The sequence below is a fragment of the Prosopis cineraria genome, unplaced genomic scaffold (assembly GCF_029017545.1).
Source record: "Prosopis cineraria cultivar Desert tree isolate PC_DT_omini unplaced genomic scaffold, ASM2901754v1 PC295, whole genome shotgun sequence".
NCBI classification, from domain to species: Eukaryota; Viridiplantae; Streptophyta; class Magnoliopsida; order Fabales; family Fabaceae; genus Prosopis; species Prosopis cineraria.
Window position 1 is genome coordinate 1 of NW_026555622.1, and position 7,013 is coordinate 7,013.

General features: G+C 34.7%; 1 pseudogene; it reads left to right on the forward strand.

The window, feature by feature from the left end:
- Window positions 1-1,520: 1,520 nt before the first annotated feature.
- Window positions 1,521-4,921, forward strand: LOC129296280 (uncharacterized membrane protein At1g16860-like; annotated as a pseudogene).
- Window positions 4,922-7,013: the final 2,092 nt, after the last annotated feature.

Below are 7,013 nucleotides of genomic sequence, written 5' to 3' on the forward strand. Positions count from 1 at the left end.
TTTCGTGTTGGTAGAAGCATTGCGTTGTTACTCTTCAAATGCGCTTTTGGGTTTGCCTTGATTTCCTGTCGCCTGTGAAATTGTTGTAGTCTTTTTTTTTTTTTTGGTTCCTGAGGATCACCATCGGATGTTAAGTTTCCGATATGGGTTATCTATATCTTCTTCAAAGTTTTCTGGTGGTGTATTTTGATGCTCACTGGGTGCGAGGGGGGCGGGGATATTAGCTTCTGAAACAATTATACTTTTGAATAATGGGGTTTGTTTCTATTTTTCTCATTGCTTACTTGGATCTCGGAAAAATACTGAACTTTGAGGTTTCCCTTACTTGACTCGGAATGTTCAGAGATCTAATTGGGCCATGGGTCCTAATTTCATTTTTACGTCAGATCCACTTGCAGGTATCATTTGGCATACTTGCTTAGTTTGAAGTGATCGTGGAAGGACAAAAAGTGTATTCAATGGCCAAATTAGTGTCATATTTACATTCCTAGCAGAGTACAAACTTCTCACATTCAGTAATTTGAGTCTAAGGTCTCTATAAACTTCTAACTAATTGAGTAACTCTTCCACGGTTCCCTTTTTTATATTCAAAGATAATGTACATTTGAGCTGCTATCCTCAAATACAATTCAATATAGCAAATAAATAGCCTCTTAATCAAATAATTTTGTTGGAACTTTCATGAGATTTTGCTAAAGAAGGAAAGAGGTGCACTCATTAGTATAGGTGACTGTAGAATTTCCTACTGGCTTACTTTATGTGCAATTGTTTGCCATAGATAAAGAAGGTAATTTCTTATTGTCATATCTCCTTTATTATTCTTCTCATTCTTGCCAAATATTCGGTGGTGCTATATTTTTTTGGGTGGTATTTATTGTTAGAAAATAAAAATTAGTGCCACTTTTCTCCATCTTAATCATGATGGCTTTTAATTAATTTTAAATAACATTCTTTTTCAAATTTTGGGCTAATTCATGGGTATATTCAAAAGGGTAAACCGCTTCTTTTCTTCAAAATCTATCGATCCATTCAGTTATATTTAAAAGGGGAAATCCTCCCTCTCCACCCCAACTTTAATCCAGTGGCAAACGATCCTGTGTGGTTTCAAGTTTGCTAATTGACTTGGCTGAACTTTCAACACGCGGCAAAAGGTGTAAAAGAAAGTAATAAAGAGGATGATTAAATTGGAGAATTGGTGCAACTTAACAAAATGTGCTGCTTTGATGCTAGGTGAACATTTTGTATATTCTTTTGCTTTTAAGCAACTAGTTTAGTTGGTGTTCATGAATTTCTCACTTCCAATGGAAGGGTTTATTTCTTAATGTTGAATGTTGAAACTTAGAGGGTTATTTTCCAGTTTTGTTGAAGAATCAGTTACCTTGGTTTTCTTTCTAAGTGAATTTAGGTGCGTCTGCTCATCGAAGTATGGAATTATGGTTACTTTATGTTTCAATTATCTCATTCATCTCTCCACTTGCAGTTTTGCTTTGTTACCTCTTTGTGGCAACATCAAGAGGCTGATGGGTTCAAGATTCCCATCTCATAAGCTCAGCAATGGCCTATATGTGTCAGGCCGGCCTGAACAGCCGAAAGAAAAGGCACCAACAATGAGCTCTGTTGCCATGCCATATACTGGTGGTGACATCAAGAAGTCAGGAGAACTTGGGAAAATGTTTGATATCCCCATGGATGGTTCAAAATCTAGAAAATCTGGTCAGCTAGCAGTGCTCCCTCAAGGACTGGATCATTCGCAGGCACTGCTTCACATTCTGGACCTATCAATGCGGCAGCTCGTGCTGGGTATACTACATCAGGTAATGTGGCTGGAGGCATGTCTACTTCAGCCTCAATGAAGAAAACCAACTCTGGTCCATTGAATAAACATGGGGAACCGGTGAAGAAGTTATCTGGACCTCAATCTGGTGGGGTCACACGCCAGAACTCTGGCTCAATTCCTCCAGTTCTTCCAACCACTGGTCTCATAACATCTGGTCCACTAAACTCATCTGGAGCTCCAAGGAAAGTATCGGGTCCATTAGAGTCCACAGGATCAATGAAATCTCACAGTTTCTCCGTTGCTCATAATCCAGCTGTGACCACTCTTAGCCTAGATGATGAATATTCCTTCAGGAGGAATTTCCCGAAGCCAATTTTGTGGTCTGTGATTCTGATCTTTGTTATGGGATTCATTGCCGGAGGCTTTATTCTTGGAGCTGTCCGCAATGCCATTCTTCTCATTGTAGTAGTAATTCTGTTTGCTGCTGTTGTTGCATTATTTACATGGAATAGTTGTTATGGGAGGGGAGGCATTGTCAGTTTCATTTCTCGTTATCCTGATGCTGAGCTTCGAACCGCTAAGAATGGGCAATTTGTGAAGGTTTCTGGGGTATGTAACTTAATTAACATGGACATATGTTTATATTGAATGATTTAGTTAGAAAATAGACATGGAAAATGTACACGACCATGAAGACGTAACCTAAACCACCTATCCCCTTGTTTGCTTTCTTGTTCAATGGTGGATAAGTGATTTTTATGTAACTGATTATCCACTGATAATCATACATGAGTGGTCGGCTGGAGTCTCTTTTGTAGGACTCTATCATTCTGGCAGTTGTTTATATTCTGGTGTTCAAAAGAGAGAAATTCACAATGATTTGTTGTGCCTTTTGAAGGTGGTTACCTGTGGTAATGTCCCTCTTGAGTCCTCCTTTCGGAAAGTCCCTAGATGTGTTTATACATCTACAAGCTTGCATGAATATCGAGGATGGGGTTCGAAACCTGCCAACCCAAATCATCACCGATTTACTTGGGGACTAAGATCAGCTGAGGTAATTGCAGTAATCTGTTGACTTTTTTTTTTAAAAAAAAAGCATATGATGAGCTTCTCAAACAATTTTCTTTTTCTTCTTTGGGCATATAAAGTGTAATGATGACTTTGTTCATGGAAATGATTAGATGTCTACCTTTCTGATTAATGCTTTTTTATTTTGTTAATATTTTCTCACCTTCTCCCTGTTGTTGTCAATCTCTCCTGTCACCTTAAACATGTTTTTTGTTTTTTTTTTTTTGTTTTCTGTTTTGTTTATGTTTACCCTTTAAACCCTCAAAGTATGTTTACTAGGCGCCCTTGGATTTGTATCTTCATAAAGGTGTTTCAAGATGGCCGCAAATGACTTTGTCATTTCCTGGCTTTTCTATCGTGTGTGTGGCACTAGTCTCTCCTGGGTTTGAAGTTCGATTTTCTTTTGGGTGTTTGCCTAATAGTAGAGCCTCTCTCCTCTTCCGAGTCCTCTATGATTACACAATGGTGTAAGTCTTCTTGGGATATGTATATTTAATAGTAGTTGAATATTGTTCAACGGATAGTGCGCTACTCGACTTCTCTCTGATTGTGCTCCAAGGGGAAGGAAGCCTGTGGTTTACTTTTATAGTGCTAAATTTTGGTTTTAGGGGCTTCTTCTGTGACCTATCTCCTTGGCTATTAGCCATTGAGAGAAAAAGAAGGTACACTATGTTATCCTTGATTCTTACTCCTGTATTAGCAAGTGTTACTAATTAGTGTTAAAAGGGCTCTTTCTTATTAGTGTTCCCTCCATATGATGGATGCACATCTCACTTGTATATGAGTATTAGTTGGCGCATTTGAGTTCATGTTATTTCTAGTTTTTGATGGTTTATGTCGTCCTTGATTGGAGCAGCTGTTGTGAGAGGCTGAGAGCATTCTGCTGCTGTTGTCAAAGTGTGTGTGATTTGGAAGTTTTGGGTTTAATTCTAGTCAACTCCAATTTATATCATATTATCATTTCGCATGCAGGCCAGACATCTTTTTTTCAGGATGTAGAGGATTTATAGTCTAAAAACAACAAATGATAGTGTTCCTTGAAAAAAAAATTTACCTTGTATTTTTATTTTAATGCAGAGGCATGTGGTGGATTTTTACATCTCTGATTTCCAGTCCGGATTAAGAGCATTAGTCAAAACAGGTTACGGTGCAAGGGTGACTCCTTATGTTGATGAGTCTGTCGCAATCGACATTAATCCATCCAATAAAGACATGTCCCCGGAGTTCCTCCGATGGTTGGGAGAGAGAAACCTTTCAAGTGACGATCGTGTAATGCGAATAAAAGAAGGGTATAGTACTTCCTCCTGCTAAAAAAGTTGAAATTTGTCTCGTTATTCATCATTACAAAGGCAAACTGCTACAGTAGATTGATATTTGACACCTCATCAGTAACATCCATTGGTGGTAGTTAAAACCTGTTGTGTTCTATGTGCCAAAATATGAATATCTATCCCTGGATGAACAAGAAGTTCTGATGAGACTGCCATTACTATTACTTGTGTAGGTATATCAAAGAAGGAAGCACAGTAAGTGTAATGGGGGTGGTTCAGAGAAATGAGAATGTGCTTATGATTGTTCCTCCTTCTGAGCCTTTGAACACTGGATGCCAATGGGCTAAATGTATATTTCCTTCAAATCTTGAAGGTATTGTTTTGAGATGTGAGGATACATCAAAGATTGATGTCATTCCAGTGTAGTTATATGTTAAAAAGTGCACCAGACAACTGTTAGGTATTCTTCTCCCTCTTGCGAAACAAAAGAGAGAAACATTTTGTTCCCATACCAGAAGTTGATGGTGATGGTGGTTGATGTTGTTGTTTGTAAGTGTGATGATGACTCTATAGATGACGTCGATGGTTTGGGGCCTTTTTTTTTGGTTTTCACACTCAACTCGTAGTTTGTTGTATAGCTAATGTAAGTTCTTATTCTTTTAGTTATTGTATTTTTTCCCCTTGAGGATTTTGCATTTTTTATGGATGTTGTTGGTTCATATAATGACAAGTTGTCTTCAGAGGAACTTGGTGCTTTTTGTTTTCCCCCAATTGTGAAGGGAATCTTTGGTGCATTCTTTTTTAATTTTAACAGCATGTTAGACATGTTCTTGGCTGCTTGTGAATGCTATGACTATTAAAATATTAAATATTGATGGGCTATATTCTATTTGACATAATTTTCTTTTTTCTTTTTGTGTCAAATCAACATAAATGGATTTTTTATTTTGGGAGGATTTTGGTATAGGTAATTTCAAATCAAGATTAATAGAATCTAAAAATACATTACAGAACAAAGAAATTAAATTTACAATAAGAAAAACATAATTATTAATCTTTATAATTTTATTAGTTTTTGTTTTTAGTCGTCGTAGATTTTTTCAGTGTTTTTAATCTTAATAATTTTAGTAAGATTGGATGATATGTGTTTTTAAAATCTCTAAAGATGTTAAATTATATCAACTATAACGACTAGACAAATTATAGGAATTAAAAACAAAACTTGATAAAATGATATAAATTAATGATTGTGTTTTCTCTTTAAAATATATTTTAATAAGAAATGAGGGTTTTAGAAATGCATTTCATATTTTAACAAGACTGAATTGTACGATGTATTGTTAAGAAGTTTCCCTCATAGATTTACAAGTATACATTACGCAAATGATAAAGTTATATTAGGGTGTTAACAAATTTATCTCACATAGTAACAAGTTATATAAAAGATATTATTAGAAAATTCTGCACTGCAAGTAAATGAATAAATATGCATTAGTAAAATGATAAGTTAAATTAATGTCTTAACAAGTTTACTTTACTTTTCTTTTTTCTCCCAATTTAAATACTTCATTAAAAAAAAAATACCAAGAAGGGGAACTTTACAAAACCAGAACAAACAGAAAGTAAGAAACAACGAAACATCAACAGGGAAACAAAAAGCAGAAACATCTAAAGCGAAAGCAACAGTAGCAAACAAATCATCCACCATCATCCGAAGTACATTTGAAGACTTCACGCTACTGATGACATCCTTGGTTAGGAGATCGAACAAAAGAAGTGGTGGTAACAAAACCCATCTTATCGGACTCATCTCCTTCAGGACAAAAGCTGTAACAAAATCAGTTGCACAATTACCTTCATGTGTTGCAAAGACTGCAGTAAACCTCAGTGTTGGTTGCTATTATTAGATTTCTCAAATTAAGTATGATTAAAGATAAATATACCTTATCAAAATAGCTTAAGCCATTTTGGTTAAATACTTCCTAAACTTATATATCTATATATACGATTTATCTTCTAATAGCCATCAAAGCTAAAATGTCCTCAATAATACCTCGATTCCTCCAATCAAATAGATTTGATTGACCTTTTAAGATACTTGTAAAGAGGAACATATGATTCAAAAATGACTTTATCACTGCTCAAATCATGAGCCAGCATCAGGGCATGTTTTAAAGCCAATGTTTCACTTATAAAGGCAGATAATGATTTAACTCTGTCAATAAAAGCCCAGACAAAATGCCCAGTATCATCACGGCAAACGATACCAATGGAAGCATGTCTTCACCAAGTCCATTTTACATTGTACTAAGTTGTTAACCAGACACATTTATGCAATGACAACTTAATTTAAGATTTTTTAACAAGTTCACTTCATATTTTAAAAAATAAATAGGATTTTAGTCATTTTCTATCAAAACATATTTTCAATTTAGTGTCTTAATTTTGTAGTGTATTTTTAGATTCTATTTGTCCTGATTTAAAATTAAATTCTTATTAAAATTTAATTTATTGAAACTTTCCCTTTTATACTCATATTCATAACTAAATCTCGTGCTAAATACTTCTAACTTATTTTTAAAATTACAATATACTTGCTCTAATTTGAGAAAAGAAAAGCACATGAAGTATATAATTTTAAATAATTAAGTTTTCCCTTTGTGTATTTATCCAAGGCTCGGGTTCTTTTATTTGAACAAGTCAGATCAGATTTTAATAATACAGACTAATCTATGCTTTAAAAACTATCAAGTTTGAATTATCAAATTCAATGATTTAGATTTGCAATATTCTCCCCATTCCAATGGAGAGAACTCATTCATTTATGTTAATACATACCTTTTATTTTATTTAATTAACTTGGTAAATCAAACGATTTTTATGAATAGTAATTATGA